This window comes from Pan paniscus, chromosome 7 (assembly GCF_029289425.2).
Source record: "Pan paniscus chromosome 7, NHGRI_mPanPan1-v2.0_pri, whole genome shotgun sequence".
Lineage (NCBI taxonomy): Eukaryota > Metazoa > Chordata > Mammalia > Primates > Hominidae > Pan > Pan paniscus.
The window spans coordinates 147,390,636-147,412,707 of record NC_073256.2 but is presented as its reverse complement, the minus strand read 5'-3'; positions in this window follow the sequence as shown (position 1 = coordinate 147,412,707).

Below are 22,072 nucleotides of genomic sequence, written 5' to 3'. Positions count from 1 at the left end.
CATGTTTTCGAGGTTTTTCCATGTTGTAGCATATATCAATATTTCATTTCTTTTTTTTTCTCCCTCAAATTATGGGACAGTATTTCATTTCTTTTTAGTACCAAATAGTATTTCGTTGTATGCATATACTACATTTTGTTTTTCCGTTGATGGATATTTGGGTTGTTTCCACCTTTTTTGACTATTATGAATAATGCTGCTATGAAGTTTGTGTACATATTTTTTGTATGGATGTTGGTTTTCATTCCTTTTTTTTTTTTTTTTTTTTTTTTTGCAATGGAGTCTCACTCTGTCGCTCAGGCTGGAGTGCAGTGGCGCAGTCTCAGCTCACTGCAACCTCTGCCTCCCGGGTTCAGGCGATTCTCCTGCCTCAGCCTCCTAAGTAGCTGGGATTACAGGCGTGCACCACCACGCCCAGCTAATTTTTGTATTTTTAGTAGAGACGGGGTTTCGCCATGTTGACCAGGCTGGTCTCAAACTCCTGACCTCAGGTGATCTGCCTGCCTGGGCCTCTCCAAGTGCTGGGATTACAGGTGTGAGTCACTGCGCCCTGCTGGTTTTCATTTCTTATATATACATTTTAGGAGTGGAATTGCTGGGTTATAGATAATTCTATGTGTAACCTTCTGAGGAACTGCCAGACTGTTTTCCAAAGTGGTGACACCATTTTCCCAGCACTTTGGGCAGCTTCCCAAGAAGAGAAACCCCTCCCAAAGTGCTGGGATTACAGGCATGAGCCACTGTACCTGACCCAGAGCATTCTTAATGGCTTATAACTGCTTTTTTTCTTTTCACTTTTTTGATCATAACTGGTCAATGATCATATGCTTTTAGTAGAGGAAGCCTGAAACTGCTCTTTTAGGGCAATGGAGAGGGAGAAAGGGCAAAATATCACTGCTTTTGCTTTTATTATTACTAAAGCAGAGACAAGCAGAAATGATTCTCAGCCTGTTGGGCCAGTAAGAAGTTTGCCATCAGCCGAAAGCAAGAGAAAGTGTTGTTTATTTGTCTCCTGTCTAGGGGAAACAGCCTTTTGGCCCTAGTAAGGGGTTTCAGTCTCCCCCACAGCATCGCATCTGCCACATCCCAGCCTAATGGGGAGTGCTGCCTGGACAGATGTGCCGGGAGCCTTTGGGCCTAGTCTGTTCCGGGTTCTGCCACTCTGATGATACCCACAGCCATGCTTTGCTTCCAAAGTCAGGTGGCACAGTGGCCTGGGGGAGAAGAAAGGGCCAGGCCGGTGTTAGGTTCTAGAACAGTGGGTCTGGCACAAGGCCCAAGGGTGAACTGTGGGTTTAAAAATAAAAATGAAACTGGTCTAGAAGTTCCTCATTATTTCCCCTCAGGCCCTAACAGTAAAGTCACTCCCCTCCATGAGTCAGGCTGAGAAATGCTGATACTGTGATAACACATCACCTCTACTCAGAGAATCCTCCCTGCGAGGCAGGATTCCTGGGGCTGAGACACACCCCGGCTGGTGAGGTGTCTGCTCCTCCTTGTTCCCATGATGCCCCAGAGGAGCCAAGGCCAAGAGGAGCCAAGCCCAGAGCAGGTACCCTGATGCTACCCTTCCGCCTCTGCCAAGCAGACCCATTGGTCCCTGCCAAATCTCTGAGTCTTTGCTTTTCCCATTACTTAACCTGTGGGTCTCAAACTTGAGTGCTAATAATGCAAACCCTGCACCCCGCTCTCAGAGACTCTGAGTCAGCAGGTCGGGTGGAGCTGGCAGAGGCCCAGGATTCTGTCTTTGCAGATTCCCCCAGGTGATTCTGACGTCGGTGGTCACAGACTGTCCTTTGAAAAATAGCATTTGCACATTTTGATTTTTTTTCTTAAAGCAATATGTGGATATTAAAGCAAAAAAAAAAAAAAAGGAGGGCTTAGATGGAAATGGGCTGGATCCTGGCCTGGCCTCTACCACTGAGTCCTGCGAGGCCATCAGGCCATGCTTTTCTCACTTGCTTTAGCGTTTCCCTCATCCCTGAGGCACCTCCTGCACAAGCCACTCTCCTTGTTCCCTCCACACTCCATCAGCACCTTGTGTAACCTCCGGCAAGTTGTGGCGCTCAGGCCATGACCAGATGTTGAGCTTGCTAGGCATGGCCTGTGTCTGCCCATCTGATGCTCTCTGCAGTGATATGCACAGCAGCTCCTCAACATCTTTAAAACCTGACCCCATGGCTGGGCACGGTGGCTCACACCTGCAATCCCAGCACTTTGGGAGGCCGAGGTGGGCAGATCACTTAGGAGTTTGAGAGCAGCCTGGCCAACATGGTGAAACCCCATCTCTACTAAAAATACACAGATTAGCCGGGTGTGGTGGCACACGCCTGTAATCCTAGCTACTCAGGAGGCTGAGGCAGGAGAATCGAGAATCACTTGAACCTGGGAGGTGGAGGTTGCTGTGAGTTGGGACTGTGCCATTGCACTCCAGCCTGGGCGACAGTGAAACTCCTTCTCAAAAAAAAAAAAATAGATAAACAAATCAAAAACTTGACCCCATCCTACCAAAAATACACTGAGAGAAGAGGTGAGAACCACAGAAGCCATTCTCTTGCCTTCTGGCCTAGGAGAGGACATTCAAAAACAACTGATACCTCATCCAATTGGTATTGCTATAAATATAATCCTATTTGTGCCTGCACCCAATTAGGAGGGGAAGAAGGAATGAGGAGGGGCAGCCCTGCAGGACAGCAATGGCAGGAGACAAACTGGAACCTGACTGCTGAGATCACCCACCCCCAGGACTGCTGAACCAAGATGCGGGGATGTGGCCCAGGCTGTGGCCCTTGCTGGGTGCCTATAGCCAACTTGATGACCTTGAGCGAGCCTTTTTCCCTCTAAGTTTGAGTTTCTTCATCTGGAAAACAGAGATTACATAGTTCTGCCTAGATCCTGGCACTGTTGGGAGCATGTGTGTGTGTGCATGTACATGCATAGATGTTCTTACGTGTGTGTGTGCACTTGTGCATATATATATGTATGTAAGCTTTTAATGTATTTATTTATTTATTTTGAGACGCAGTCTTGCTCTGTCTCCCAGGCTGGAGTGCAGTGGCGCAGTCTTGGCTCTTTGCAAGCTCCGCCTCCCGGGTTCACGCCATTCTCCTGCCTCAGCCTCCCGAGTAGCTGGGACTACAGGTGCCCACCACCACGCCAGCTAATTTTTTGTATTTTTAGTAGAGATGGGGTTTCACCGTGTTAGCCAGGATGGTCTCGATCTCCTGACCTCATGATCTGCCCGCCTCGGCCTCCCAAAGTGCTAGGATTACAGGTGTGAGCCACCGTGCCCAGACCACTTTTTTCTTTTTTTTTTTTTTTAAGATGGAGTCTCCCTCTTGTCGCCCAGGGTGGAGTGCAATGGCGCGATCTCGGCTCACTGCAACATCTGCCTCAAGGGTTCAAGCGATTATCTTGCCTCAGCCTCCAGAGTAGCTGGGATTACAGGTGCCCGCCACCACACCCAGCTAATTTTTGTACTTTTAGTAGAGACAGGGTTTCACCATGTTGGCCAGGCTGGTCTCAAACTCCTGACCTCAGGTGATCCGCCCACCTCGGCCTCCCAAAGTGCCGGGATTACAGACATGAACCACCGCGCCCGGCCTGTGTGTAAGCTTTGAACATGGTAAATCACTATTCTATTAACGAGCTGATTCCTCTTCCCTGACCTTCTGGAAAGTGGATGTCTCTCGTTGCTTTCCTGGCTGCTCGGCTGTATGTAATGCAGCCCTGCAGGAAGGTCGGGAGCTAAGGGCCTTTCTTCTCCACTCCAACGAACCCGTTAACTCCCCTCTGATGCCTTGGGAATGCTGGGTCAGGGTTTCAGGTCACAGTGCTCCCCCATGATGCAGAAAGATACCCATCCTGGCACCTTCCTAGGGCTTGTCTGACTGACAGCTTCAGGTGCCTGCTAAAGAGGAGGGCTGCAGAAGGATCTGCTGGTCCAGGGAGACCAGAGGTGGCCACAGCCACTGAGAACACGCACTCAGAAGTAGTCCTTCCTGACCTTGGGGGTCTCTGGGTCCAGAGAGCTCGAGTGACCTGCCCAAGTGTTTGTTAAATGCTATTTTCCAGGCATTCTTCTAAACATTTCAAATACCTTAATGTGTGTAAATCACAAAGCAGCTGTATTAAACAGGTTCTATTAGCATCTCCACTTTACAGATGAGGTCTCAGGGGCTTAGAGGGTGTCATTTCCTACAACAAATTACTGCGAACTTAGTCGTTTAGAATAACACAGATTTATTCTCTTCCTCTTCTGGAGGTCAGAAGTCTAAAACCAAGGTGTTGGAAGGACTGTGTTCCTTCTGGAGGCTCCAGGGGAGAACTTCCTTCCTTGGCTTTTCCATTTTCTAGAGGCTTCCTGCATTCCTTGGCTTGTGGCACCTTTCCTCTATTTTCAAAACGTTTCACTCCAACCTCTGGCTGCGTGGTTTCCTCTCCTTTTTCTGACTTTGACCCTTTCGTTCCCCTTCATAAGGATCCCTGTGATTACATTGGGTCCACCCAGGTAATTCACGATAATCTCCCCATTTGAAGATCCCTCATTTTCCCAAAGTCACACAGCTAGAGCGTATGTCTTGGGCAAGTGTCGCCCAGGTGGCTTGCTCCCTCAAACCCCTTGTGACTACAAGCTTGTGCGCTGTGAGCTCCCTCCTGGTCTCACACCCCACAGCTGTCTCAGGCCTGCAGCAGGCAGGCGAGGCTGGCTCCTGGCTCTGCCCTTGGCCGGTTTCCCTAGCCCACGCTCACCAGCCAGGGGCAGGGGCAGCCCAGCCAGCTGACTGCCTGCAGCAGGAATGGATAAGAAGGCAGGCCCAGGTGGCCCCAGGTAGCCCCCCAGGAATCACAGCCTTGCCCTCACCACCAGCTCTGGTTCTCTAACTGACTTAGGCTTGGAGCAACCTGTCCTTATACCTGGAGGCCCATCTTTATAGTAGACTGATAGCCATTTCTCCTCTGGGAGCCATTTTTTCTTTCTTTTTCAGAGACAGAGTCTCGTTCTGTTGCCCAGACTGGAGTGCAGTGGCATGGTCATAGTTTCCTGCAGCCTCGAACTCCTAGGCTCAGGTGATCCTCCTGCTTCAGCCTCATGAATAGCTGGGTCTATAGGTTCACCACCACGTCCAGCTAATTGTTTAATTTTTTTTTTTTTTTTGAGACAGAGTCTTGCTCTGTGCCCAGGCTAGAGTGCAGTGACGTGATCTCAGCTCACTGCAACCTCTGCCTCCCAGGTTCAAGCAACTATCCTGCCTCAGCCTCCCAAGTAGCTGGGACTACAGGTGCACACCACCACACCCAGCCAATTTTGGTCTTTTTAGTAGAGATGGGGTTTCACCATGTTGGCCAGGCTAGTCTCAAACTCCTGACCTCAAGTGATCTGCCCGCCACCGCCTCCCAAAGTGCTGGGATTACAGGCATGAGCCACTACACCTGGCCCCCATTTTTTTCTTTTAACTGTGTATATACTATGTGCCAGGTTCCATTCACAGAAAATAATCAACACAGCACTGCCTATGTGGAGACTCAGAGTCAAGTCAGCAAAATAAATGCATATAGGCTGGGCACCGTGGCTCATACCTATAATCCCAGCATTTTGGGAGGCCAAGGAAGGAGGATCACTTGGGGCCAGGAATTGGAGACCAGCTTGTGCAACATAGTGAGACCTCGTCTCAAAAAAACAAAACAGAAAAAACAACAAAAAAAATGCACACAATACTTAAGCAGTTTTCCAGGCAACAGACAATCTAAATTATAATAATATTTTTGGCAATACATAAGAAGCACAAAACTTATTAATACACTGACCAAAATTTTAATTCTTGGGAAATTCCCTAAGAAAAATAAAACATTTATTTTATGCAGTTATTTAAAAAATATATGTGAGTAGTTAATTTTGATAGAGCCACCCAATAAAATAATATGTAACCACAAAAACAGAACCACAGAACATGCAAACATGCTGAACACATGATGTTTCAGAGCAGAATCCAACATCCACCAACAGGAAACTGATTTGCAAAAGTCAGGTGACTCTTGACAATGGAACACTAACAGCCGGCAAAAAGAAAGAGATGGAAATTCTCGATGTGTCAAACAGTAACATACCTGCTTTTTATATGGAAAAAAGTTCTGAAAGGATTTGAGTGCCCTGGTTCTGAGGTCAGACTTTTTATGTACTCTCAGTATAACCAGTTTAGAAAGCAGATAGTAATATTTAATAAATTTGAAGCTGCACATAGCTACCCATTACTCAGCTAATCCATCCTTGAGTACATAAAAATTCTGTCCTACACGTGCAAAAGGAGACATGGGAAATATTCTTGCAAAAGTACTGTTTAAATTAGCAAAAATATCAGCCCGACCAACATGGCAAAACCCTGTCTCTATTTTAAAAATACAGAAATTAGCCGGGCGTGGTGACACGTGCCTGTGATTCCAGCTACTTGGGCGGCTGACACACAAGAATCACTTGTACCCAGAGGGCGGAGGTTGCAATGAGTCAAGATCACGCCACCGCACTCCAGCCTGGACAACAGAGCAAGAATGTCTCAAAATAAATACATAAATAAATAAATCAGCAAAATACTGAAGTAATGAAAGTGTCATCCATGGAAGAATGAGCAAAACAATTGGTTACATTTCAATGGTGAGATACTACACAGCTTTGATTAATTCTTGGAACGAATTAACCAGCTTTTCAGGTTACATTACATGCTACATGCTGTTCTAGTACCTAAAAAATAATCTTTGCTCTCACAGAGCTGGCTGTCTTATGGAGGAACGTAGGTAATAAGACTTGGATAGGTAGGAAGACTCGGTGGTTCACAGTGTTCATGAGTGGCGTGAATCACTAAATGAATACACCAGGACTACATGTAACAATATGAATGAATAGTGCTGAGTAACAATATGAATGAATAGTGCTGAGTGAAAAAGAAAGTTACAGAAGGATTCATACCAAATGAAACCATTTCTCTGACTTTTTAAGATCTGCAAATTTTTTTTTTTAAGAGTTTCACTCTTGTTGCCCAGGCTAGAGTGCAATGGCACAATCTCAGCTCACTGCAACCTCCACCTCCCAGGTTCAAGTGATTCTCCTGCCTCAGCCTCCCCAGGTAGCTGGGACTACAGGCATGCATCACCATGCCCGGCTAATTTTTTTGTATTTAGTAGAGACAGGGTTTCAAAATGTTGGTCAGGCTAGTCTCAAACTCCTGACCTCAGGTGATCTGCCCGCCTCGGCCTCCCAAAGTGCTGAGATTACAGGTGAGAGCCACCGCGAGCAGCCAAGATCTGCAAATTTTTACATACCGTTTATGGAAACATTGGGATGATTAATCCCAGACTCAGGAGACTGGTTATCTCAGAGGAGGGAGGGAGAGCCGTGGGTACCAGGGGACACAGAGTTTCCCTCACCAAATAAAGAAAACAAAGAAAGAAAAAGATCTGATGCGAACATGGCTAAATGTTAAGATCTGAAGAGAGTATGTGGGGAAGGTAGACTGGAGTTGGCCATCTATGGACAGGAGGCGCCAGGGAGGAGAGAGCCTTCCAGGAGGGAGGGGCTGTCTGTACTGACCCTGTTCTCTACATCATTGTGACCAAACGTTCAGCACTTTAAAGAAAAACCAGGCCGGGCGCGGTGGCTCACGCCTGTAATCCCAGCACTTTGGGAGGCCGAGGCAGGTGGATCACCTGAGGCCAGAAGTTTGAGACCAACCTGGTCAACATGGCGAAACCCCGTCTCTACTAAAAATACAAAAATTAGCCTGGCGTGGTGGTGGGCACCTGTAATCCCAGCTACTGAAGAGACTGAGGCAGGAGAATCACTTGAACCTGGGAGGCAAAGGCTGCAGTGAGCCGAGATCATGCCACTGCACTCCAGCCTGGGTGACAGAGTGAGACTCCGTCTCAAAAAATAATAATAAAGAAAAGAAAATCCAAAATGGTTTTGTTTCCCTGGACATAAGCTACCGGCCTGATGGCCTCCCTTCTGTCCTCCAGACCAGGCCCAACCTTACCTCGGTTCATTTGTTCATTTTTGTCTTTGGTGTCCCCACTTCTTGTGAAATTTCAGCCAGAGACTGGTAAGAAACTATCTGGGTGAGGTGCAGTGGCTCACATCTATAATCCCAGCATTTTGGGAGGCCAAGGCACGAGGATCAGTTGAGCCCAGGAGTTAGAGATCAGCCTGGGCAATATGGCAAGACCCCTGTCTATACAAAAAAAAATTAAAAAAAAAAAAGAAAAATAATAATAATTTTAAAAGTATCTGGATCTCACCTTTGAAACACAGGCTGCTCCCGTCTGTGTGCAAATGGCAGCAGCCCTGGAGCTGAGGAGGGTCTCCTGTTGTCTGAGTTCTTTCAGGGCGCATTTCCAGAGCCCCTGCTGGGCGGCTGTTCTGGTACTTGGGATCACACAGAGAATTCAAAGTCCAGGTTTTCCTGGCACTCACGTTCAAAGGGAGAAAACAAAATATACACAAGTAAAATGAAGAGAATAGCCGATAATAAGTGTCACGGAGAAATCAAACAAGAAAACTCGATAGTGACTGGTGTCACTTGGTAGTGCCAAAGTAATTTAGAGGCTTCTTATTTTTTTCTCAAAAATGTTTAAAATAAACTTTCTCAATTAAAAAAATCTGTTTTAGCCTTATGATCCTCTTTTTCTTAAAAAAGAGGGGTATTCAAGTTAAAACAGTGCCATCTTTCCCAACTGTTAGTTGGAAAGAATCGCTTTACTCTTTCTGTCCCTCTCAAATACCTTTGATGTGCCAAGAATGTGGCTTTTACGAACTGATTCTCCTGATGATAATGTCTGTTCTATCACTGTTCTTGCCGCAAAGAGTTCACAACAACTATTGTCGGAAGAAAAGCCAGCTCTTTCTTTCATCAGTCAGGCCGCTTATCCAGAGATCCACTTATTTAAGCTGCAAAACAAAGATATCAAGGTGAGGGCCGGGCGCGGTGGCTCACATCTGTAATCCCAGCACTTTGGGAGGCCAGGGCGGGTGGATCATGAGGCCGGGAGACTGAGACCATCCTAGCTAACATGGTGAAACCCTGTCTCTACTAAAATTACAAAAAAATTAGCTGGGCATGGTGGCAGGCGCCTTTAGTCCCAGCTACTCAGGAGGCTGAGGCAGGAGAATAGGGTGAACCTGGGAGACAGAGCTTGCAGTGAGCCGAGATCGCGCCACTGCACTCCAGCCTGGGTGACAGAGCGAGACTCCATCTAAATATATATATATATATATATATATATATAAAATATATATCTATATCAAGGGGGACTGTGAAGACTGTATGATTTATCTCACTCTTTCTTTTTTATTGTAACTGTTTTTCTTTTTCTTTTTTTTTTTTTTTTTGAGACAGAGCCTCACTCTGTCACCCAGGCTGAAGTGCAGTGGTGCGATCTTGCCTCACTGCAACCTCCGCCTCCTGACTTCAAGCGATTCTGGTGCCTCAGCATACCGAGTAGCTGAGATTACAAGTGCGCACCACCACACCTGGCTAATTTTTGTATTTTTAGTAGAGGTGGGGTTTTGCCATGTTGGCCAGGTTGGTCTTGAACTCCTAACCTCAGGTGATCCACCTGACTCGGCCTCCCAAAGTGCTGGGATTACAAGCCTGAGCCACCACACCCGGCCTGTTTTTCCTTTTCATGATAAACTTCATGGGAAGTATCATTGCTTCTTCTTTCCAGAAACGTTTTATGAGCACTGATCTGTGAAGTGTCGGTTCTCTGATGTGCGGTGATGGGAGGCGCCCTCCTGTGCTCCAGAGGCCTGGCCGTCAGGCACCAACAGCCATGCTGGGCATCATACGATGGCACAAGTTGAAAGACAGGCTTCACTGGAGACTTTCACGGCAGAACAGAGACTCCTTCCAGCAGGGAATTGGGGGCCATTCGTGGCACTGGTGGCATTAAGGCGGCTTTGAAGGAAGGGATTTCCAGATGAGGAGCAGAGGCTGGGAGTAGCCTTTATTCTCTCTCAGGTATCACCACCCTTGCTGTCTGCTGTCCCGTGTTTGCAAAGAGTGGTTTCATTTTTTTTCCAGTTTTTGAGGCTGGAGGATAAATTCAGTCCTTGTTACCACATCTTGAATTGAAGTCTCCCCAAATGTGTTTTTACTGGAGAGACAGTCTCTTCCTCCTGGCAATCCCCACTATCACATTCATGTGGTCACCCAGCATCAACCTAAATAGCAAACAGAGAGGCTCTGCAAAAGAGAAGATGTTTATTTGGGAATGGACCATTGCAGTGGGAATACATGGGCCATTGTAAACTATGTGCCTGTTCAGGGAGGTAAAGGAAGACAAAGGTTTTTAAATGAAAAATGAAGAGGTTTATATGATTGCTTTAAGATGATCATCCTTGGCTACAAAGATCAATAACAAGGGTGACGCCAGTCTGAGATTGGACAGGCAGTTGCTGGGCAGATGTCCTTGCAGAAAAATTGTTTGTGTAAGGCTGTGATGGGCTTCGTGCCAGGCTGTGGTTTTAGTAGAGTCTTTTTTTTTGAGACAGTGTTTCGCTCTTGTTGCCCAGGCTGGAGTGCAATGGCGCGATCTCAGCTCACCACAACATCCACCTCCCGGGTTCAAGCAATTCTCCTGCCTCAGCCTCCCAAGTAGCTGGGATTACAGGCATGCACCATCACGCCCAGCTAATTTTGTATTTTTAGTAGAGACGGGGTTTCTCCATGTTGGTCAGGCTGGTCTTGAACTCCCGATCTCAGGTGATCCGCCCGCCTCGGCCTCCCAAAGTGCTGGGATTACAGGTATGAGCCAAGGCACCCAGCCGAGTCTGTTTCATTATCAGGCATACAAGCCTGAGAACCTGATCTTCATGGCCTTCTCCTCCTCTGTCAGAGTTTTCTTAATATTTTTTTCTTTTTGAGATAAGATCTTGCTCTGTCACACAGGCTGGAGTGCAGTGATGCAATCATAGCTCTCTGCAGCCTCAACATCCCAGGCTCAGATGATCCTCCCACCTCAGCGTTCCAAGCAGCTGGGAGTACAGGCGCACACCACCATGCCTGGCTAATTTTTTGTATTTTTTGTAGAGACCATGTTTTGCCGTGTTGCCCAGGCTGGTCTCAAACTCCTGGGCTCAAGCAATCCTCCCACCTGGCTTCCCAAAGTGTTGGGATTACAGGCATGAGCCACCATGCCTGGCCAGAGTTTTCTTAACCTTAGTGACTCCATTTTGATTCTGCCAACTTTCACACCAGTGACTTGGTTACTGAGTATCCAAGAGTGAATTGGAATCCTAGAGTCAGTTCTTGCTGTGGGGCTTAGAGTTTGGAAACAGGGTTCAAGCCCAGCTTCCGCTACTAAATAGATGATAGGCCAGGTGCTGTGGCTCACACCTATAATCCCAGCACTCTGGGAGGCTGAGGGTGGGCGGATCACTTGAGGTCAGGAGTTTGAGACCAGCCTGGCCAACATGGTAAAACCCTGTCTCTACTAAAAATACAAAAATTAGCTGGGTGTGGTGGCAGGTACCTGTAATCCCAGCTACTCGGGAAGCTGAGGCAGGAGAATCGCTTGAACCCAAAAAGAGGAGGTTGCTGTGAGCCGAAATCCTGCCACTGCACTCCAGCCTGGGTGACAGAATGAGACACTATCTCAGAAAAATATTAAAAAATATACATAATACTTTGGGAGGCCGAGGCGGGCAGATCACGAGGTCAGGAGATCGAGACCATCCTGGATAGCATGGTGAAACCCCGTCTCTACTAAAAATACAAAAAAATAGCCAGGTGTGGTGGCAGGCACCTGTGGTCTCAGCTACTAGAGAGGCTGAGGCAGGAGAATGACATGAACCCGGGAGGCGGAGCTTGCAGTGAGCTGAGACCACACCACTGCACTCCAGCCTGGGCGGCAGAGCAAGACTCTGTCTCAAAAAAAAAAAAATATATATATATATATGTATATATATATATATATATACATATATATATATATATACACATAATAATAAATAGATGACTAGATGACCTTGGGCACATCACTTCAACTTTTTCAGGTGGCAGTGATAGTACCAGCCTCACCACAGGGGACATAAGGTGGTTGAGGATTAACAAGAATGTGTGGGCCAGGTGCGGTGGCTCATGCCTGTAATCCCAGCACTTTGGGAGGCTGAGGTGGGCGGATCATGAGGTCAGGAGTTCAAGACCATCCTGGCCAACATGGTGAAGCCTCGTCTCTACTAAATTACAAAAAATTAGCCAGGTGTGGTGGCGGGCGCCTGTAGTCCCAGCTACTCAGGAGGCTGAGGCAGGAGAATCGCTTGAACCCGGGAGGCGGAAGTCGCAGTGAGTTGAGATTGCACCACTGCACTCCAGCCTGGGTGACAGAGCGAGACTCCATCTCAAAAAAGAAAAAAAAGAGAATGTGTGTAACATCCCTATGTAAACTCTAGAGCCCCATATCATTGTAAGGTCTTTTCATTAGCCATTTTTACAGGCCCCCTGCTTCTAATCAACCAAACAAAGCTAGTGCTCAAGGAATACTTTGACAGTAGCTTAAGCAACCTATAATTGTAAATGGAAATGAAGCACAATTACAATATTTTGGAAAAATCATAATGTGTTTCAAAGACAAATGCAAATTGTACATATATGTGGAATTAGTCTTTTAGGGATAATATGTAGGTGCCATTGCTACCTCTCAGTCTTTATTTGTATTTACAACCTAAACTACAGGGGCTTTGCCTTTCACATGAGTATGACACAAGAATAGTTTTTGTTTTTGTTTTTTTTTAAGAGTCTTGCTCTGTTGCCCAGGCTGGAGTGCAGTGGTGCCATCTCGGCTCACTGCAACCTCCACCTCCCGGATTCAAGTGATTCTCCTGCCTCAGCCTCCCGAGTAGCTGGGATTACGGGCACCTGCCATCACGTCCGGCTAATTTTTGTACTTTTAGTAGAGACGGGGTTTCACCACGTTGGCCAGGCTGGTCTCAAACTCCTGACCTCAAGTGATCTGCCCACCTCAGCCTCCCAAAGTGCTGGGATTACAGGTGTGAGCCACTGCACCCGGCCAGAATAATTCTTATATCTGTGCCTTTCCCTACAAATAGTGACAATAAAAGAAGAATAACAGTCACTAACATCATTGGCAGCTTCTCGTGTGCCGTGTGCTGCATTAAGCACCTGGGCTGTGTTATCTCACTGAATCTTCACGGCAACCCCCTGTTGTGAGACTATGATCAGCCTCATTTTACTGATGAGTCAACTGAGACATGGAGAATTTGGAGAATGAAGTGGCAGTTCCTGCCTCCAAAACCTTTAACAATTAAAGCAAATCAAGTGAGATTCTAAATAGCCACAGTATTTCCAATTAGAGCCTTCGACTAACTTTGTGTGTGTGTGTATGCGTTTTCAGGCTCAACAGACTTCAAGAGAAAAGCAGCAAGTGACCACAGAAACTTATTTTAAGAATTCTTCCCTCACCTGCCTTTTTAAATTTAGAGACAGAGTCTTGCTCTGTTGGCCAGGCTCTTCTTGAGCTCCGGGCTCAACCAATCCTCCCGCCTGGGTCTCCCAAGAAACTGGCACTACAGGTGTGAACCACCACACCCAGCTCCCCCATTTTTTAAATACAGCTTGAGGGATTGTGCTGGAACTTTTTACATCAGTGGTCCTACAAAATTCACTTCTGTTCATTCATTCATTCATTTGGCTCATTTACTTAGCACCTACCGAGTCCCAGGCACTATGCCAAGTATACAAAAACAACATTTTAAAAAATGACTTTTAGAAAAAAAAAATGCTAAAGTGGCAGATAAAAGTGACTTTTATGGCTGGGCATGGTGGGTTATGCCTGTAAGCTCAGCATTTTGGGAGGCTAAAGCAGGAGGATCACTTGAGCTCAGGAGTTCAAGACCAGCCTGGGCAATGTATCAAGACCCCCAAATCAATTTTCAAAATATATAAATATGTAAATAAAAAGAAAAAAAGACTTGTAGGGGAAGGCAGCATTAAATTGTGGCGAAGAGCACACGTTCAGGCATCTGTTTGCCTGCTGTAACCCTTGGAAAAATCATTAGGCCCTCTGGGTTTCAGTGTCTTCATTTGTTACATGGGAATAATAGCAGTGCCTACTGTTAAATGATGTCGTGTATGTGAAGCACTCAGCCAGGTGCTGGGCACTCAGGAAATCTTGCTTAAATGTGACTTTTTTTCTTTTTTCTTTTTCTTTCTTTTTTTTTTTTTTTTTTTTGAGGCAGAGTCTTGCTCTGTCACCCAGGCTGGAATGCAGTAGCTCAATCTCAGCTCACTGCAACCTCCTCCTCCCAGGTTCAAGCAATTCTCGTGCGTCAGCCTCCTGAGTAGCTGGGATTACAGGTGCATGCCATCATGCCTGGCTAATTTTTGTATTTTTAGTAGAGATGGGGTTTCACCATGTTGGCCAGGCTGGTCTGGAAGTCTTTCTGACTTCAAGTGATCCCGCCTAGGCCTCCCCGAAGTGCTGGAATTTCAGGCATGAGCCACCATGCCTGGCTGGGAATCTGTATTTTAAACAGGTACTCCAGGGGGTTCTGATGTAAGTGGCTCTGGGATCATGTTCTGGGAAAACTTAGTTTTCTCATCTGTAAAATGAGAATAGCAATAAAACTCGAAAGTGTTGATAGAAGCATTAAATGTAATTAATTTCATAATACACATGTTAGAAAGAACATAGGATTGAGGGTCTGCACTGGAGGGCTTTAGTCCTAAATCTGTCTCTAACTTGCTCTGTGGCCTTCTGGAAGGCACTCAACCTTTCTGTGATTCAATTTCCTTGTGTGCAAATGGAAGGGAATGGTGCTGCTTTCTCTCTATCACGGGATTGTTAGGCAAAAGCGCTGAAGACAATGGCTGTGGAAATCCTTTGAGGAGTAGGAAGTGCTAATCTTATGAAACACAGTCCCATGGAAAATCAAGCAGGCAGCAAAGCAGGGACACATGAAACCCACTCAACAGGTATTTAGGATTTCAGGGAGAACTGGAGACCAGGCAGTCTTGATGTGGCGTGGCCAGGGAACATCCTTGGGGAGCTGGGGAACCTTCTTCCACATGGAAGAAAAGAGCAAATGGGCTGAGTGTGGTGGCTCGTGCCTGTAATCCCAGCACTTTGGGAGGCCGAAGTGGGCGGATCACCTGAGATCGGGAGTTCGAGACCAGCCTGGCTAACACGGTGAAACCCCATCTCTGCTAAAAATACAAAAATTAGCCAGGTGTGGTGGCGGGTGCCTGTAATCCCAGCTACTCAGGAGGCTGAGGCAGGAGAATCGCTTGAACACGGGAGGCAGAGGTTACAGTGAGCTGAGATCACACCACTGCACTCCAGCCTGGGCGACAGAGCGAGACTTCATCACAACGACAACGACAACAACAACAAAGGCACTTGAAGAACTTCAAGACTTTCTGAAGCCTGAGCTTGTATTGGAGGTGGTAGAAGTTCCCCAGGTGTTGCTGGAACTTCAGCTGCATTAGAACCACCTGGAAGGCTTGTGAAACCCCAGATTGCTGGGTCCCAGCCCCGGGTCTGCCGAGTCTGTAGGTTTTGCTTTTCTAAGCAGTTCCCAGATGCTGTTGATGCTGCTGGTCCAAGGACTGTGCTTTGAGGACACTGCTCTCAGTGTTGCAAGCTTGCAACCTGCAGACAGGAACCTGCTGTGATGAGCACAGGGTTTTGTAAAGGTTTGAATGTGAATATGCCTAAAGACGGGTCACGCCTTTTTGCCCCAGTCCCCACTGCTCCCTATCGTGCAGTTAGGTACACCTCACTCATTTATGTTTCTTGCCTGGCCTTGATAGTGGTTGAGTTTTGCTGCCCTGGCAAACTCACAGAATGCTGGAGCTGGGGCTGAAGCTGGAATGAAACCTTTTTTTTTTTTTTTTTGAGACGGAGTCTTGCTCTGTCGCCCAGGCTGGAGTGCAGTGGCATGATCTCGGCTCGGCTCACTGCAAGCTCCGCCTCCTGGGTTCACGCCATTCTCCTGCCTCAGCCTCCTGAGTAGCTGGGACTACAGGCACCCACCACCATGCCCAGCTAATTTTTTGTATTTTTTTTAGTAGAGACAGGGTTTCACCGTGTTAGCCAGGATGGTCTTGATCTCCTGACCTCGTGATCCACCCACCTCAGCCTCCCAAAGTGCTGGGATTACAGGCGTGAGCCACCATGCCTGGCCCTTTTTTTTTTTTGAGACAGGGTCTCTGTCACCCAGGCTGGAGTGCAGATGTACAATTATAGTTCACTGCAGCCTACACCTATGGGGCTCAAGCAATCCTTCAACCTCAGCTTCCTGAGTAGCTAGGGCCACAGGCATGAGCCACTACACTCGGCTAATTTTTTATTTTTGTAGAGATGTTGCCCAGGCTGGTCTTGAACTCCTGGGTTCAAGCAATCTTCCTGCCTTGGCCTCCCAAAATGTTGGATTATAGGTATGAGCCACCATGACCAGCCTGGAATGAACCTTTGAAACCTTTCTAGCAAAGCTGTTTGTTGAATGTGGGGAAACTGCAAAATGTGATTAGTTGTCCACAGACATTAACAACAATATGTATAACGAAAGCTATATCAATGGAACCATTCTCTAGCTGTGAGAATAGGACCAAATGCCTTTGCTATTCAATGCATATGATTTTTTTTTTTTTTTTTGAGATGGAATCTCGCTCTGTCACCCAGGTTGGAGTGCAGTGGTGCAATCTCCGCCCACTGCAACCTCCGCCCTCTGCCTCCTGGGTTCAAGTGATTTTCCTGCCTCAGCATCCCAAGTAGTTGGGACTACAGGCATGCACTGGTCCAGGCTATTTTTGTATTTTTAGGAGAGACAAGGTTTCGCCATGTTGGCCAAGCTGGTCTCAAACGCCCAACCTCAGGTGATCCACTGGTCCCTGCCTCCCAAGATGCTGGGACTTCAGGCATGAGCCCCTGCACCCGGCTCGATACATATGATTTTAATTCTCTTGTATCAGGTGTAGGGGATAGCGAAATGGCTTCCTTCCACCCTTCTAGGTTCTTTGGCTGGGCTACAAACTAAATTGACATAAGACAGACTAACAGGAGAAAAATCGTTTGAATTAACACGCATTCACACAGGAGTCCCACGAAACGTGAGTCTCGAAGAAGGGTCAGATGACTGAAGCTTATATAGCATCCTGAGCTGCAGAAAGGACTAGGGCTTGGGGTTTCTCAAGGGGGCTTTGACACAAGTTATGGGAGGGTGATGGGAAGAAATGTATGGTGAATAAGGTTGTCTTGTTACACAGATAAACAGCCTCTGTAGCCAGGCTCAGTGGCATGTGCCTGTAGTCCCAGCCACTCGGGCGGCCAAAGCGGGAGGACTTCCTGAGCCCAGAAGTTTGAGACAGTAGTGAATGATGATCGTGCCTGTGAGTAGCCGCTGCACTCCAGCTTGGGCAACATAGCGCAATTTCATCTCTAAAAATATTCTCTCAGGTAATAGAAGCTGTCTGGAGCAGCCCGCTTCCTGATACAGATAGTTTGACTAATGTAGATTTCCTTCATAGATGTAAATTTGTTTTACAAAAGGACAGCTTTTCAGAGCTACTCCTGTGTCTGCAGTTTCTCAGAATAACCAGCTCAAAATACGCCAAAGAAGTATATTTTGGGTTGGCATATTCTGGTCTCCTACAGTCATATTTTGGGGTGGTGTGTCCTGAGCCCCACCACAGGATTAAATTCAATAATCAAAGCAATTAGGACAGTTAACATTTTGGGGGTTCTGCCCAGTTCTGCCCCTTACTAGCTGTGTGACCTTGAGCAGAGGACTTAACCCTCCTGATCTGTTGCTTCACTCATGAAACCTCCTTGCCTGAATTACAAATGATCCCTGGTGGTCAGGTGCGGTGGCTCATGCCTGTAATCCCAGCACTTTTGGAGGCCAAAGTGGGCAGATCACCTAAGGTCAGGTGTTCGAGAGCAGCCTGGCCAGCATGGTGAAACCCTGTCTCTACTAAAAATACAAAAATTAGCTGGGCGTGGTGGCAGGTGCCTGTAATCCCAGCTACTTGGGAGGCTGAGGCAGGAGCGTTGCTTGAACCCGGGAGGTGGAGGTTGCAGTGAGCTGAGCTCATGCCACTACACTCCAGCCTGTGTGACAGAGCAAGACTTCATCTCAAAGAAAATACAAAAAAACCCAAATGATCCCTGGTAGGCACTCAGTACCTGGCATAGACAGAACCATGATAAATGGCACTGAGTTTGGGGTTATTTCAACTTTACCCAGCCTGGAATCTTCCCCATCTAACAAAACATTATTTATACCTTCATCCCTTCTCTTCAAGAAGCAACATGGCAAAGTTGCAAGAAACAGGGCTTTAGCATCAGACAGACCAGGGTTCCAATTCTGACTCTTCCGTTTGGCTTTGAACATGTTCAACTTGAAGTTGAATGTCAGTGCTTGAGGTACCAACAGGAAGCCCAAGCAGATGGGGATTTCATGTAATAACATAGGGAGTCTGGGAGCCTCATACAGTTGAAGAATATGTGCCCTAATGTATTCAGATGTTCCAAACTTCCCAGCACTGTGTTGGCAAAAAGAAAACCACTTATGGGCCCTTTTTCTCTTTAGTAGCCAGTTTCTGTCCCTATGATAGATGCTTGCTAAATATTGGTTCTCAGGCGTGGTGGCTCATGCCTGTAATCCCAGCACTTTGGGAGGCTGAGGCTGGTGGATCACCTGAGGTCAGGAGTTCAAAACCAGCCTGGCCAACATGCCGAAACAGTCTCTACTAAAAATACAAAAATTAGCCAGGCCACACTCACGCTTGTAATCCCAGCTACTCAGGAGGCTGAAGCAGGAGAATCACTTGAACCCAGGAGGTGGAGATTGCAGTGAGCCGAGATGGTGCCACTGCACTCCAGCCTGGGTGACAGGGCCAGACTCTGTCTCAAAAAACAAACAAACAAAAAAACAAAAACCACAATATTGGTTCTCCCCCACCCTCCTTGGGATGCAATAGGTCTGTGGGCAGCTTCCTGTTCTTAAGCTCTCCTGAGGGTTGCAGGAGATTGCAGGAGCGCTCCTGAGGTTGCTGCAAAACTTAGCTCCTCACTCTTATTTTCCACCAGCATTTCTCTCCCCAGTGAGATGGGGAACTCCTGGCAAGTCAATTGCACACACTATTTTTATCAGCCCAACTGAGGCAGGTTGCAGGCTTACCAAATCCTTGCTGATGGCTCAATAAACAACAATGACAAGTTCCAGCTTTACTCGGATCATAGACAGTCTCCAGGCCAGAATTTCTCAAAGCAGAAACCACCATCAGCTTGGGGGCGGGGCGGGGTGGTGGCGGCGGGGGTGGGGGGGTGGCGGGGGTGGGGGTTGGGGGGGTGGGGGGCTGGGGTTGGGGGGCAGGGTGGTGGTGGGGGGCGGTGGAGAATCCATAGGAAAGGCAGCTCTCCGAGCCCCACGCCAGAGCTAGTAACCAATCTGTGCCATAGAGTCTCCACTTTTTCCTGGAGATTCTATGATCGCTCCCTGGGTGTTTTTTTGTTTTGTTTTGCGATGGAGTCTCACTCTGCTGCCCAGGTTGGAGTGCAGTGGCACAATCGTGTCTCACTGCAACCTCCACTGCCCAGGTTCAAGTGATTCTCTTCCCTCAGCCTCCCAAGTAGCTGGGATTACAGGCATGTGCCACCACGCCCGGCTAATTTTTGTATTCTTGGTAGAAACAGGGTTTCACTATGTTGGCCAGGCTGGTCTCGAACTCCTGGCCTCAGGTGATCCACCCGCCTCGGCCTCCCAAAGTGCTGGCATTACAGGCATGAACCACCAGGCCTGGCCCCTGGGTGATTCTTATGCATCGGAGTTTGAGAAGCACTGACTTTGGCACCTTCTGACTGGGCTCTAGAATGAGGTGATTGCAAAATTAAACCCTCAACCAGGCAGATTTCTCTGCACGAAGGGTGAGAGCCTGCAGAGGAGACCTGTGGCTGGACCTGTCGGGCAAGGTTGGTGGCCCTTTTATCATTGACATTGTATCCTTTCCCCATTCATCCACCTATTCATGAATGTATGAAACTTTGACTTAGCATCTCTGTTTCTGGTACAGGACTAAGGTCTGAATAAGATAGTGTCAGCCCTGGAGGAAATTACCCTGAAGAGGAAAACAGCAATTTCTCTCTCACACTCTTCTTCCCTGCCTGGGTTTTGGGCTGCCAGTGGCCTTGCAGTGTACTATTTAAAAAACATAAGGCCGGGCGCGGTGGCTCACGCCTGTAATCCCAGTACTTTGGGAGGACGAGGCGGGTGGATCACAAGGTCAGGAGTTTGAGACCAGCCTGGCCAGCACGGTGAAACCCCATCTCTACTAAAAATACAAAAAATTAGCCGGGTGTGGTGGCGGGCGCCTGTAGTCCCAGCTACTCTGGAGGCTGAGGCAGGGGAATTGCTTGAACCTGGGAGGCGGAGGTTGCAGTGGGCCGAGATCGTACCACTGCACTCTAGCCTGGGTGACAGAGTGAGACTCCATCTCAAAAACCAACAAACAAACAAAAAAAATGTCAGATTAACATCCTCACCTATATGTGAATCAAACCGTGGGATTCGACATATGTACACAGTGTGATGGCAACTGTGTTGAAATGCATTCCCCAAATACCAGGAGATAATAAGTGAAATGTTAAGAAAGAATGCCTGGCCCTGGAGCATTATGGGTGAGTTTTGCTTCCTTCCTCTGTTTTCTTTCTTTTCTTTCTTCCTTCCTTCCCTTCCTTCCTTTTCTTCCTTTCTTTCTTTCTGTTTTTTTTGTTTTTTGTTTTTTTGAGACAGTGTCTTGTTCTGTCGTCCAGGCTGGAGTGCAGTGGTGTGATCTTGGCTCAGTGCAGCCTCTGCTTCCCAGTTGCAGGCGATTCTGAGGTGCCTGCCACCATGCCCGACTAAGTTTTTGTTGTGTTTTTGTAGAGACGGAGTTTCACTATGTTGCCCAGTTTGGTCTCAAACTCCGAGCTCAAGCAATCTGCCCAACTCATCCTCCCAAAGTGCTGAGATTACAGGCGTGAGCCACCACGCCCAGCTCCCTCTCTTGATTTTTCTATGATTAACATGGGTTACTTTCAGAATTAGAAAAAATAACTCACATAAACATTGTCCTCTTCCTGTGTGAGTATGCACGTGGGCGTGCGTGCATGTGTGTATGCACACGCCTATGCTTGTGGACCAGGATAGAGAGATGTTTTATGCTTAGAGAAATTATTCATATTAAGTGTAGGGAGGGGGTGGTTTTATTTCACTGTGATCAGAGGGAGACAACTCTTATCTCTTATCACATAGGGCCATTTGATGTCTCATTCAGCATCACTGACACAGGATGCCAGCAACACCTCGATGGGGAATAAGGTACCCCCCACCTCCAAAAGTGAGTTTATCTGGACAATGAAAGTTAACCTAGTTATGCAATTCTTCTCTCTGTAAGTAACCATTCAACAGGCTGGGTGTGGCGGCTCACGCTTGTAATCCCAGCACTTTGGGAGGCTGAGGCAGGTGGATTGCTTGAGCTCATGAGTTTGAGACCAGCATGGGCAACATGATGAAACCCTGTCTCTACAAAAATACAAAAATTAGCCGGGTGTGGTGGAGTGTGCCTGTAACCCCAGTTACTTGGGAGACTGAGGTGGGAAGATGGCTTGAGTCCAAGAGGCAGAGGTTACAGTGACCCATTTATTTTGCCACTGCACCCAGCCTGGGTGACAGAGTCAGACTGTCCCCCCCAAAAAGTTAAGCACTTAACAGCAGTGTCTCCAAGACAAATCATGTTTCGCAGCTTTTCTTGAGGATTTAAGGCTCTTGGTGGAGTATGAAGGGCTAGGGGCTCTCCCACTGAGCCATCCCAGGGAGTTGGCGGTGTTTCTGTTTGCTTTCTTGCTCTTAATAGTAGCTGTCACCTTGTAAAGTGCCAGTAACATGACAGGCATCCTCTTCTCAGCTCGTGTCCACAGGGGCCTTGAGGAGCTGACAGGGAGAGGAGGTTGCTGCACCTGCTTCAGCCATGTCACCACCATCTACTGTGTGTGCTCTGTGCCAGAACGGGCGGGGGGAAAATAC